We start from the raw sequence: 14,222 nt of genomic DNA, 5'->3' as shown, positions 1-14,222 counted from the left end.
CAGTGGGACGTTTTAGACACGGGACGAAGGAAAGGTCGAATATTGAAAACAACCTTTTGAAGAAGAAAAAGTGTAGTGAATTATGATACAATACTGAGAACCACACGTTTGAAGAAGGAAGTTGTAACATTTTAAGAGATAGTTTTTTGTTTTTCTTAATAAATATTACGTAAGATTCGGTGAAGGAAAGGTTGAAGAAAATCGTGAAGGTGGTGGTGAATTTGGATTAGCGAACGCAGAAGGAAGAGCTGGCAGGTCGACGAAAGTAATAGGCAGAAGAAGCGGGGGTCGTGTTACAAGTGCTTTTCGGAGCTGGAAGGTGAGAGATGAAAAGTTTTCTAGAAAACTTTTTTTTGTTTGATTTTTAAAGATTAGGTAAGATTAATTAAAGGAAAGGTTGAAGAAAACAAATCGTAAAAGTATTTGGTGAATGTGCGTCGGCTTACATATAAGGAAGGTGATAGGTTGGCAGAAGAGGGAGGAAGAAAAGTCGGTTCTGGTAGTCACGTGGTGACGTGGGGGAGAAGGTGAGAAGTTTTTTTTGTTGTTGAATTGTTTTTATATTTTAAGACAAGAAACAGAGGGAAAAGCTTTCAGGGATAGAAGGAGGGTGGTGGGAAAAGTGGAGAAAACAAGAACTGATGGTGAAAGGTAACACACCTGTCAACTCTCACGTTTTTGAAGAGAAGTGTCTGAGGGTTTACTTGTTTGTTGGTGTGACTTCAGTCCAATTTGAAACCGCTGCATGGAATAAGTTGAAAACTGGTAACTGCATTCGGGCTGTTCACGAGAAGATTTTAGACAAGAAAATGACTCTGCATGAAAACCATAGAAAACCTTGAAGTGGGAGAGTTATCAAACTATACATCACACTGTTTGTGTTTGTTTTACTTGTATGCACTCCTGAATCGCTATTCAGAATGAGGTTGAAAAATGGTGGTTGTGCACATGCATGGAAAGTTTTTTTTGGGGGGAAGGGAGGGGTAAAATAAATCATGGTCCTGGGGAAGAGTGGGTTCAGTGTGAGGGGTTGGAAGGGGAGAGAACCCCAATTCTCTTTTTGTGTTTATCTTGTCGTGTGGCCTGGTGGGAGCTTGTATTGGGGGTATTTATTAACCTGTCCTTCGGACAGGTTCTTTGCTCGTTATTTTTTATTTTCCTTTTTTCTTTGCTAAATCACGGCCAGCGTGCTGGCTATAACTCACCTACTCTTTGCAGAAGACACACCGTGGGATCTTTGATATTTACCAATGGCAGACGCGTCCTCCAGCTTAAGGTCCTTCTGATGGAATGGTGCACATGATGCCTTGCCATGCATGTGAAACACCAGGGTGACGATTTACAGTAGAATCAAGATTTGAATGTCAGCTTGACAGCTCGGAGGAGAGTACACACTTGAAGCTATTCTGCCACCTTCAGCTGGCATTCAAGTCTTGATCCTGCTGTGAACCGCGCCCACACCTTCAATCTATGCTGCACAGCCAACTCTCTCTTTATCGAGTGCAGCCTGTGGCTGCTGGTTGCATCATTGGTTGGGACGTGGCTATGCCGCTGATGCAGTGTCCCCCTTACCAGTACACTGGTGCTCATTTTTGCTGACCTTGGAAGGATGACAGGCTGAGTCAACCTCCTGGTGTATTTCAATTCAGCAGCCAACGGGGCTTGAACTCAGGACCCTATGATCCCAAACCATCACCCTAACCACTAAGCCAACACCAGGCTACACAGCCATCTACAATTTGTGTATTCAAAACCACAAGAGTTCTCATCCACAGGCTCTTTTCAAACTTGGTTAACTTGTGCACTATAAGAAATAGGTACAGTATCTATGAAAGAAGATTTTTAATTATCCTAATGAAATGGAAGACTAAGAAAGAACCTGAAGAAACACAGAGCAAATATGGAGTCATCAGGAGGAACCAGGATCGGATTCGGGTTTCAGCCGCAACTCCACAACCCTCAAACCCATCCAGGTGCAGCCAAGTGAGCCTTACAGAAAAATTTCGGCATGAATTCACTTCTCCTTGGAGAGAAAGAAAAGGAAAGAGTGGAATAGAGAGCAAGAGAGTGATTAACTTTTCTGGACCAATCAGACACACCACACGAGATAGACATGGGGAAATTCACAAGACAGTGAAGAATGTTGCGCAAACCCGAGGCAGAGTCTGGCAAGATGTCTCAGTTCTGGGAGGGGAGGGGAGGGTGCTTGAACAATCGCTCTGTGCCACTGGCTGAGGGGAGTGAGGCAGAAGGGGCTTGATGTGGTGTGATGTGGCCATTTTCTCCCACCGGATTTGACGCAGCTATCAGTACCAGGGACAAAGCAAAACTCTTCTTTTTCTGGGCATGCTTGCTTTTTATCACTTTGGGCATGTGCATCTTTAATAAGGTGGCACGTCCCTCCCCTCTTCTTTCCATTGGTAGTTGCTCAGCCTTGTGGGTGGGGCGACTGAGCCGCAACGGCAGCACCCCAAGCTTTGAGGTTAACGAGCCGCAATGCAGTACCACAAGCTTTGAGGTTAACGAGCCGCAATGCAGCACCACAAGATTTGAGGTTAACGAGCCGCAATGCAGTACCACAAGCTTTGAGGTTGACGATCCGCAATGCAGTACCACAAGCTTTGAGGTTCATCAACTTCCATTAACCTCCGTTTGATGGTGCTAGTTCATTTTCCTGCCAGACTTGCACTGAAAGGCCTAGTGGGCAAAACAGAGGAAAGAACATAAAACATAGACTTGTAGGGATACAAGAACATAGAACACTGCCTTTCTAAACATAATAATGTGTATATCTGATAGTACATTTAACAAGCAGAGTACCCACCTGATGGCGATCTTGTTCCAAGCATGCAACACATTCTCCTGATGCATACTTTTATTTGGGCGGTGTATTGGCAACTGGCAGCTCTGTATAGGCCCCCCCCCCCAAAAAAAATTCGGGTTGTGTGCCTGAAACAAAAACATACCTACTACTTATAATTTAAAACACCTCACTGCACTGGAAAACGTGGGGACAGGAATACTGCACTGTCAAGGTTGGGGACTTGTAATACCCTCCCCCACCTGGAGGCGACGCTACACGATACACATTTACATAGAAAATCTGTGTCCACCCACCACCCCCCCCCCCATCTCCACCCGAGACCACGAGCAAAGATAAAAAAAAACAACACCCCTATCCATTAATTGGGGTCATGCTGATCTGATGTAGCAAGTCTGGATGTAATCAGCCCAGAACTGTCGGAGGAGTGTGACACACACCCAAACACACACACAAGCACCGGTCCGTGAATTATAGTAAGGCTCAGGATTACTTCGTACTTATCTAAAACACATACTAAGAAATCATTGGAATTATACTCAGGATCTATGAACCCTTATGAATTATTCCCACAACACTATTTTTGTGTAAAAAAAAAATGCTGATATGCAAGCTCTGCCTGGGAAGATAAGAAGATAGAGATGAGTGTGCATACCTCCAGGCTGAGTCAACGGAGCTATAAACTGTCATCCTGGTGTTTCACATGTAGGGTGATGCATCGATGTGTTCACCTTCCATTGGAACAATGTAATGCTGGGGTCCATATCTGTCAGCATTGGTTGTTTGTGGACGACAAAGATCCCACCGAGTTATCCCCAACACCTTGAACAAATTCCAAATTCCTGCTCGAATGGGCAGGGGCACTGTGTCATCAATGGCACAGTTGCGCCTTCGTAATAATACAACTCGCAGTCTGAATTCAGAATTTAATCCCAATCCATTATGCATTTGTTCACAACAACCTCTAAGTTTGAAATTGTTTCCGGAGCAGGAGATGCTCCCCGCACAGTCACTACCCGAGATAGTGAACAGTGCATTAACCAGTTATCTATCTATAATTCCAGCAGTGTGTGTGTGTGTGTGTGTGTGTGTGTGTGTGTGTGTGTGTGTGTGTGTGTGTGTGTGTGTGTGTGTGTGTGTGTGTGTGTGTGTGTGTGTGTCTGTGACCGCTGTTTCTTGACAACCACTGGTCCGATCTAATTGAAACTTCCCAGGTATATTGCTGGGGACCTGACTATTTGCCTTTTCAAGGTTTGATATTAATCGGACAAGTGGTTCCCAAGCTATGGCCATTTATTTACCAAACCAATGACAGGACACGTTGCTGCGTAGGCGTGGCCGTTGGGGAAAGGGCGCCATTTAGTTACCGATGACAGGACATGTTGCTGCGTAGGTGTGGCCGTTGGGGAAAGAGCACGTTCCCCATTAAGGCCCTGTCACACCTTGACGTTTTAGCCAGCGTATGCCGACGTATGAAAAATTTGGCGAATACGCTGGCGCACGTCAAATACGTTATGGGTAAGGTTTGTATACGTTAAGAGCACGCTGGCATACGTCGTAGTACGCCGAGCTCGTCGACAAATTTTAAGTATGCTCAAAATTTTTTGATGTGCTCGGCGTATGACTCACACGTTCCGCATACACTGGCCATAAGTTGTAGGCACGTTACGCGATCGTTGACACACGTTACTTGTAAGTTACTCATAAGTCGAAATACGTCGAGGTAATGTCTAGCGTACCCGAAACTTATTTCTAACCTTTGAGTAACGTGTTGTGGGCACGTTACGCGATTGTTGACACACGTCGACACACGTTACTTGTAAGTTACTCATAAGTCGAAATACATCAAGGTAATGCTTAGCGTACCCGAAACTTATTTCTCACCTATGTGTAACGTATCTGAAACGCATATTGACGTATGTAGATGTATTTGACGTCTTCCGGACGACCACAGAACTTGCTGAACGTGTTTCTAACTTACAGCTACCGTATAATGGCGTATTGGCAGCGTTTAGGGGAATTGGTATATAAAAATGAGGTTCACACAGGAGGAACCCGTCAGTGTTTCAGACTCCATGGTGAGTAGATGTCCATGTCAGTAGTATCAGTAGTAGTAGTAGTAGTAGTAGTAGGTCCATCTCAGTCGTAGTAGGTGAGCATGATGGGGAGGGGAGGGTGTGGGTGATGATGGATCCTCCTTGCGTCCGCGTCCACGGCCACGGCCAGGAGACTTCTTTGCAGCATTCTTTGAAGTTTTCTTTGGCATGACGATGATGTTGACACTTCGATGTCTAGTGCGGTTATGATTTGAATCGTCGAGCGGTCGCCTTTTAATAGGCTACGCCACGTGATCGTCGGCGATACGCTGCCGCGTGCTATGTATAAGTTAGACTATTGTCGGGCATAAGTTGTGAACGCCGCCAACATGCTAAGCATTCGTTAGTATAAGTTATCTAAGTTATCGAAACGTTCTGTATACGTTACTAATACGTTATGCATACGTCCAACACATTATATGCCCGAAACTGAAAAAACAACAATAGTTCAGCGTACGCCAGCGTTTTAGATACATTTTGATATGTTGCCATACGCTGGCTAAATCGTCAAGGTGTGACAGGTCATTTACGGGTGACAACGTACGGACTTCTGGATCGTGATGACTTACTGTATTCTAATAATTTCTCAATTTCTTATGCGCATTTATAGATAAACACAATGCCCCAATCCAGTCGTCGTTTACGAGAGCGAAGGAATGGCCTGTGTTTGTTTGAAAGGTTTTTTTTTTTTGCACGTACGGCCACGCACGTACGGGCACGTGAGAGCGAAGGAACGGCCTGTGTGGTTGTTGTTTCTGGCACGTGGTTTGAAAGTTTTTTTTTTGTTTGTTTGTTTTTTTTTTGCACGTACGGCCACGCATGTACGGGCACGCACTAGTATAAATAATTACCTGTGAAGACAAGCCCACTTGCTACCTGAGTTCGTTGTGCCGGTGATATTGCACCGATTCTTCGTTGAAAGACAGCACCGTGGGTTACTTAATTCCCACCAGTAATGCTCGTAGATGGACTACCCAGCTTTACCTCCACCTGCGGGTGGGCACACCTTGTGAGGAAACACGCCCTGACTGCGGGCGGACAAGCAATCCGACCATTTATGATTGGGCCACGAAGAGGAATGAAACCCAGCCGAGACAGCTCCAGTGGAAGTGCACTCCCTCGAAGCTCTTATGCCAGCACAGCAGGATATCCAAAGGGATGTGATCAATATTTTGGCAGAGGATGCCCCTTCTAATGCAACAATCAAGACGCTTGCCAATGGGTTTAAAAGGAGGGAATTCGAGGTGAATTAAGATGATCGTACACACTATTCAACATGACGAACATGACGAACATGACGAACATGACGAACATGGCGAACATGGCGAACATGACGAACATGACGAACATGACGAACATGACGAACATGACGAACATGACGAACATGACGAACATGACGAACATGACGAACATGACGAACATGACGAACATGACGAACATGACGAACATGACGAACATGACGAACATGGTGAACATGATGAACATGATGAACATGATGAACATGATGAACATGGTGAACATGGTGAACATGGTGAACATGGTGAACATGATGAACATGATGAACATGGTGAACATGGTGAACATCATGAACATGATGAAGGTGGAATTTTTTTTTTTTTTTAATACCAGAGATTACACTGTACGTTGCATCGCTGCCATTTTGTACGTGTGTGTCAATCTCCCAGCCAGTGTAACCTTAAGTTTGTTTTTGAATGCAGCACAAGGCTGGAGCTTTGCTGCTGATGTGATGCCCTCTAGAGGTTAGGGCAGGAATTTGTTAACCGTTCGCTCGGCTACTCTTCGTAGTGTACACCGTGAGGTCTTTAACGTCCACCAACGAATTCCTGCAGACGGGACGCCCATTTTAACGTCCATCCGAGGAATGGCACACAATCACTGATAAATCACCCTGCCTGCGAAACAGCAGGTTGGCAGTTTATAGCTGGGTCGCGATTTGAACCCAGGCTCGAGGACAGAGCGAAGAGTCCAGTGTGCGCTCCTCTGGGTTGGCGGGTGATCATACCATTGTGACTCATAATTAAATTATCTTGAGCGAACACTTGTGCGTGACTGCGTGAGAAATGTCTGCAAGTTCTATCCGGAATGGTCTATTACCTGTGTCATTGTGGGGGAAATAGTAATTGGCCACTTTTTAATAATTGGGGTAGAGAAAGATTGAAGGACTGTGTTGGAGAGGATATTGTGGAAGAATTAATTGACAAGCGATGGAGTGCGTGGCCTCAGGGGGAGGAGTCTATCGGGCGTGATGACGTCACGGACATCGGAATGACGTCTGGTGATCTGCCCGGGCGAGACGTTTGGCTGGTCGGGCATGATCAGAGTACCTGGTCGGTGCGCTTCTGCTTCGCCGGTTGGGAACAGGTGAGCGTCGGAAGGGTGTCTGGAGGATAAGTTGAGGAAGTAAGAGAAGAAATGGAGACATTTTCGCGAACACATTTGCGTATTTCCTTTTTTCCGCAAAATGGGAAACCTTTACGATATGAGCGGAGCAAGTCTGAGTCGTGCGTTGTGAGCCGCGAGTCGGTTCCGTGCGTTTTGAGCCTCCAGTCGGTTCCGTGCGTTTTGAGCCTCCAGTCGGTTCCGTGCGTTTTGAGCCTCCAGTCTGTTCCTTGTGTTTTGAGCCTCCAGTCGGTTCCGTGCGTTTTGAGCCTCCAGTCTGTTCCTTGTGTTTTGAGCCTCCAGTCGGTTCCGTGCGTTTTGAGCCTCTAGTCGGTTCCGTGCGTTTTGAGCCTCCAGTTGGTTCCGTGCGTTGTGAGCCGCGAGTCGGTTCCGTGCGTTGTGAGCCTCCAGTCGGTTCCGTGCGTTTTGAGTCTCCAGTCGGTTCCGTGTGATGTGAGCCGGTCCGTGCGTTGTGAGCCGGTCCGTGCGTTGTGAGCCGGTCCGTGCGTTGTGAGCCGGTCCGTGCGTTGTGAGCCTCCAGTCAGTTCTGTGTGTTGTGAGTCGCGAGATCATTCCGTGCGTTGTGAGTCCCGAGACGGTTCCGTGCGTTGAGTCCCGAGACGGTTCCGTGCGTTGAGTCCCGAGACGGTTCCGTGCGTTGAGTCCCGAGACGGTTCCGTGCGTTGTGAGTCCCGAGACGGTTCCGTGCGTTGTGAGTCCCGAGACGGTTCCGTGCGTTGAGTCCCGAGACGGTTCCGTGCGTTATGAGATGCGAGTTGGTTCCCTGCTTTGTGAGTCTCCAGTCAGTTCTGTGCGTTGAGTCGCAAGACGGTTCCGTGCGTTGACTACCGAGACGGTTCCGTGCGTTGACTACCGAGACGGTTCTGTGCGTTATGAGATGCGAGTTGGTTCCCTGCTTTGTGAGTCTCCAGTCGGTTCTGTGCGTTGTGAGTCGCGAGACGGTTTCGTGCGTTGAGTCGCGAGACGGTTCCGTGCGTTGTGAGTCGCGAGACGGTTCCGTGCGTTGCGAGACGGTTCCGTGCGTTGCGAGACGGTTCCGTGCGTTGCGAGTCGGTTCCGTGCGTTGTGAGTCGCGAGACGGTTCCGTGCGTTGTGAGTCGCGAGACGGTTCCGTGCGTTGTGAGTCGCGAGACGGTTCCGTGCGTTGTGAGTCGCGAGACGGTTCCGTGCGTTGTGAGTCGCGAGACGGTTCCGTGCGTTGTGAGTCGCGAGACGGTTCCGTGCGTTGTGAGTCGCGAGACGGTTCCGTGCGTTGTGAGGCGCGAGAGGGTTCCGTGCGTTGTGAGGCGCGAGACGGTTCCGTGCGTTGTGAGTCGCGAGAGGGTTCCGTGCGTTGTGAGTCGCGAGACGGTTCCGTGCGTTGTGAGTCGCGAGACGGTTCCGTGCGTTGTGAGTCGCGAGACGGTTCCGTGCGTTGTGAGGCGCGAGAGGGTTCCGTGCGTTGTGAGTCGCGAGACGGTTCCGTGCGGTGTGATCGACTAGTCCATGTTCGCAAAACCAGGGTGCCACGGAGTCCCTGCACGTGTGTGTATGTCGAAGCACGCGGCCCAGTGAGCACGGATTCAGTTTGTCCTTTCTTGGCGACGCGCGGACCCGTCCGGCTCGTTTTCTCCTTATTCTGTGGGAATGTGGAGAAGGCGAGCTCGCGGGAGGGATGGGGGGGGGGGTTGAGGAAGGTTGGTGGTGGTGGTGGTGGTGGGGGGAGGGTAGAGGGTAGAGGGTGGGAGGGTGCCCGTGCTCAAGAGGGAAATAACTCTCACGGAGAGGATGAGGTGCGAGTGAGCGAGGAAAGATGAGAATGATCTGAAGGTCGAGGCTCTCTGCGCGCGACATGCCTCGAGGTTCGCTCGCTGTGTGCTTTGATAAATAATAAATCATTCCATTTGCCGCACCCGCCTTGCGACTCAGAATCCCACGTTACCTTTCGTCCAGAGGGTCTTGGAGATCCGTTTGGCTTTTTGTTATCTCTTGCAGAGCCTGGTTTGGGGTCATGCGACCTTGTTCTTTGTGTTTGAAGGTTATACCTGCCTGTTAGTGTGGTCATTCCAGGAATGTTTATGGTTCCCTTTGACATGTGTATTTCTACCGGTCCTTGTATTCACACGAGGAGGAACGAGTCCATTTCGAAGGAATGAGTAATGACACCATGGTGTGAGTCGTGGACATACCTGTATCTGGTTTCACATCACCACATTTCGACCTTCTTTTCCACGGACGTCCTCCAATCATTGGTTGAGAGATCGAGAACCCGTCACATTTTGGGACGTGATGTGCTTGCAGTTTTGTATTCGCAATGACACATTCTATGGGTGGACATTGTGTTCAGTGATTATGGGTGTTTAAAAGGGTCTACCAATGAGATACTCCTGATAGGTCAATTTCAACAGTTTAAATATTTATTATTTAAAATCCATCCAGAGCTATAGATTGCGTGTGAAAAGTTGGCGATATTCCACAAGATGGAAACTCATCAGTAATTGCTATGTGTATGTATGCGTGCGCGTGTACTGGTTATCTCCATGAGTGGGTTTCAGAAGTTGGAATGGAGCTTGTGTGTGTGTGTGTGTGTGTGTGTGTGTGTGTGTGTGTGTGTGTGTGTGTGTGTGTGTGTGTGTGTGTGTGTGTGTGTGTGTGTGTGTGTGTGTGTATACTCATGAGGTGTTGTTAGACATTGTTTAAGCAGGCGAACCATGCTTCCCCATTGTCTCAGGTCACTCGACTGCATTTGAATTCTTTTTTTTTTTTCCATTTATATTTTCATTTACGGATGCTTTTCGATGGTTCTGTAATTTTTCCTGGTGTATCAGTTTCTATGTCCATCGGCACACAAAATTACTGTGCTTCCCTCGGGTCGCTCACCTGCAGTTTTTTTTCCCATTTATTTATATTTTTGTGGGCCAGGAGTCGGGTGAGGACCACCGCCGGGGAGGGGGGGAGCTATCTCAGGTTCCCACCAGACTCCCCGGAATAGCAGGCTATCCCACACGGATAATTCCGTGAAGCGGCGGGTCGCTAACCGACCGTGAACGGCAATAACTCAACCACATGACCTCGGGTTGTCCGTCTATGGGTTAACCGGGTTACCTAATTAATCACATGATCTAATTAGCAGGGGACACGCCCTCGGTACGCCTTGTCCGAACTGGATCACCTTACCAGATCAGATGCAGCCGAGCGACACTGGCAAGGACGTACCGGCTAAAAGGAACGGATTGTTGGGAAGAAAGTCTCGGCGAGGCTAGGATATGGACCATGCTGGATCAATGAACATTGATGACACAAGATTACATCGAATCTTGTGTCCAAAACCTATTGCTTTCTTTACCCACTTTACCCAGTCGCACCCAACTGTCCTTGGACTCTGTGCCTTTTTCTCCTGACAAAGTGGAGAGTTTGCTGTCAAACATCGACTCAGATTCTGCAACCGGTCCAGATGGCATCAGCCCACCTGTCCTAAAAACCTGCCCCTCTGCTCTTGCTCACCCTCTCTCTGTTCTATTCACCCTCTCATTTGCTCAAGGTCATCTGCCATCTGCTTGGAAATCAGCAAACATTACCGCCCTGCATAAAAAAGGTGCAAAAACAGATCCCTGCAACAACAGACCAATCAACCTTCTCCCAATCAGCAGCAAGGTTATGGAATCCATCATCGCTTCAGACATAAAATCCTTCCTCTTCTCCAATGGCTTGATTTCTGATCATCAACTTGGTTTCAGATCAGGTCACTCTACCCTGGATATGCTGCTTCTGCTCTCCCAACAATGGATGGAGGTCCTCAATGCCGGACATGAGATCAGAGCCATATCCCTAGACATATTGCATGCTTTGGACACGGTCTGGCACCCTGCCCTGCTCACCAAACTCTCTTCATATGGTATCCAAGGGCATCTCCACTCATGGCTCACAGACTTCCTCTCCTGTCGCAGTCAACGTGTGGCCCTAAATTGAGTTCTTTCATCTCCTCTTCCTGTCCATGCTGGAGTTCCTCAAGGCAGCGTTCTTGGCCCTGTTCTTTTTCTGCTTTCATCAATGATCTCTCCGACTGTCTGGAAAATCATCTTTATCTCTTTGCTGATGACTCCATCCTCTGCTGTACCATCTGTTATCCTTAAGACCGGCAAGCAGCAGTTTCTTCGCTCACTGCAGATCTGGGCAAAATCACAAACTGGTCCAACACGTGGAACATGTCTTTCAATCCGGACAAATCTCACACTGTCACTTTGTCTTTCCAAAATAACCATGTGGATCCCCCCCCCATCTACTTTCTCAACAATCCTCTGGAAGAAGTCCTTTCTTTCAAGCTTCTGGGTCTCACTATCTGACATGATCTTTCCTGGGAAAGCCGAAATTTCCAAGATGGCATCCAAAGCCAGTCGCCAACTGGGAATCTTCCGTCGTGCAAAGTCCTTCCTCGGCTCACCTGAGCTCCTGACCACATATAAAGCTTTCGTCTGCAGCCTGATTGAGTACTGCTCTCCCCCCCCCCCCTGGCTGGTGCTCCTGCCTCTCACCTTTCTCGGCTTCACGCTGTGGAAACCAAGGCATTTCAGATCATTGGCAAATTCTGCGATGAGGCTGAGTCTTTGGGCCTCTCACTCTCTCATCGCAGGCAGCTCGGTGGTCTTTCTGTCTTCTCCCATCTCCTCTCTGGTCTCGCCCCCCCCCGCTCTGTCTGCGATTTGTCCCTACCATATTTCCGCAGGGTGCTCAAGGTCCACCAACAATCCCCTTCTGGTAAAACTACCAAAATCATGACTTACTGCTCACCTTCACTCTTTCATTCCTCTTTTTTTCCCGCTTTTGGAATAAACTCCCTCACTCTGTTCCATTCTTCCCTCCAGGCCTTAAAACAGCTGTTCACCACCATCTCTTATCGTCCCCCATCCAAATCCTCGATCTTTTCTACCCCCGTTAATCCACCCACACCCACCTCCTTCAAATTCCCTGCTTTCCTTCCTGAAATTCCCTGTAATGTCCATCTTGTATACCACACGTTCCCTGCCCCATCCCTCTCCCTTCCACAGATCTCCTAATGTCTTTGTTCACACTGTTTTGTTCTTCCCACTCCCGCCTCTCCTTCTCCCATGCTCCCCATTGCTGTGCGTTGTGTGTTAGCTCTTGTACGAATCTCGACAAGGTATACAAAAAAAAGAAAAAAGAAAGAACAAAAACGAGCTGGGAACATTTCTACAAAGGATTTATTAACAGGCAGGCGAGGAAAGATATGTGGCACAGTGAATGTAATGTATTGTTGTGTGTAAGCAGAGAGAGGAAGAAATGAGAAAGGTGTGACAACAATACAAGGAACTTACAAAAGCAGACACAGAGCAGAGTTATCCCGATGTAATTATTCTACACACTTAACTTGAATGAGGAGAGGCGCCATGACACACACACGCACACGCACACGCACACGCACACGCACACGCACACACACACACATCCCAATGAAAAAGAGTTGATGAGAAGAAAGAGGAGAAGAGATGAGGCTAACGGTCTCTCAATACCTTGCATGATTGACCCACCGTGCCACCTGCACTGTGTGTGTGTGTGTGTGTGTGTGTGTGTGTGTGTGTGTGTGTGTGTGTGTGTGTGTGCGTGCGTGCGTGCGTGCGTGCGTGCGCGCGCTTCGCTGAGCGATATCTCCCTGACAGTTGGTGTGTCGTTTTCCGCTTCATGGCACTTCGTGCAGCTAAGCGTCGATCCAGAGAATGGGGCGCGGCCATCAGGCGTGATGGAAGGACTTTGAGCGGAGTCAGAAGCCAGTGGGTGGAGGATGGCAGAGTCAAAACGAGTGGGCATAGTGGCGGACAGGATCAGGTGGGTGGGTGGATGGGTGGAGTCAGCGGCGAGCTGGTGAAGGTAGGCGGAGTCAGCAGGCGAATGGGCGGATTGTCGATCCCAGACCAGATAGAGAGCAGGCCGAGCCGACAGGAACCAGGAGCGATGAGCAGGAGTGGAAAACCACCAGCAGACGGGAATGCTGGAACTGCCCCGCGACCCGTCCTTTTATAGATCCTGTGGTGCGGGGCGGGGGCGACGACCCGAAGCGGTGTCATCACCCGAATTGGGTGTTCTGGTTGGGCCCCCGGCAGCACATGGCACAGCCGTGATGGCCGGAAGCGGCTCCACTTTACATCCGGTAAGATTATTCCGAGCTACGGAATCGTCCCGCTCCAAACACCGCGACACAAATTGCCCTGCACTGAACCCCCGGGCTGTGCCCCGGCGACCGGCAGTCAGCGCCGGTCATTGCGCTGCCTGGCCGTAAGCCATGCGGCCCGAGCCGTACAGCGTGCCTCTACCCGGCTGCAGCCTTGCTGGGCAGAGAGGCAAGAGGATGTTTGCCGTCCGCGGGAGACACCTGCCGTCGCGGTGGTCAGCAAAGACCGACGGTAAGATGCTATGGTAAACCCATGCGCAGACCTGAACAAGATGTGTGCCATTTGTGCTCTGCTCTGTGTGCGTAAATAAATTACCCCGGGGCTGCGCGTGGGTCTGCCGCCATTGAGCATGCAGTCATTTATCAAATGCAGTGGTGTACACGGTGCCAGCCCTGATCTGTGTCAGGAATTGAGGGAAAAGATTGGATATAATTATTCGATGTAGGTTTTGAATGCAAAGATTATAGCGAACGTAGTGAGCTTCATACTTAACGCGTGCACATGAGAGAATAGGAAACAACAACAACAACAACAACAACAACAACAACAGCAACACAATACCCTGGCAATTCGGAATCCGTGTCTTCGGCTATGACCCTTTTGCTTCCGGTTTTTGTCATGGGGAATGATGCATGCCGGGAGATAAAGGCATCGTCGGAGTCATGAAAGACCCATATATCAGATATGGTGTATATTTCCTCCACTGATTTTCATAAAGAT

At 48.8% G+C, this 14,222-nt stretch overlaps 1 protein-coding gene across 5 annotated transcripts in view; it reads left to right on the top strand.

The window, feature by feature from the left end:
• The window catches only part of LOC147029847 (protein TANC1-like), a 419,064-nt gene that overhangs the window by 23,258 nt on the left and 381,584 nt on the right, over positions 1-14,222 (top strand). For 2 of the 5 annotated variants that reach the window (XM_085873249.1, XM_085873243.1), the window contains exon 1: positions 7,145-7,299. The exons of 1 other annotated variant lie outside the window; for it this stretch is intronic. The gene's annotated coding sequence lies outside the window, so the exon portion shown is untranslated. Of the gene's footprint in view, positions 1-7,144; positions 7,300-14,222 lie in introns of those variants that run through there. 2 more of the 5 variants (XM_085873248.1, XM_085873245.1) reach the window with 2 other exon arrangements.

The sequence above is a fragment of the Eptatretus burgeri genome, chromosome 3, assembly GCF_056783735.1.
Source record: "Eptatretus burgeri isolate ZD-2024b chromosome 3, Ebu_testis_v1, whole genome shotgun sequence".
Lineage (NCBI taxonomy): Eukaryota > Metazoa > Chordata > Myxini > Myxiniformes > Myxinidae > Eptatretus > Eptatretus burgeri.
The sequence above is the reverse complement of the archived record's forward strand: the minus strand, read 5'-3'. Positions and strand labels throughout refer to the sequence as shown.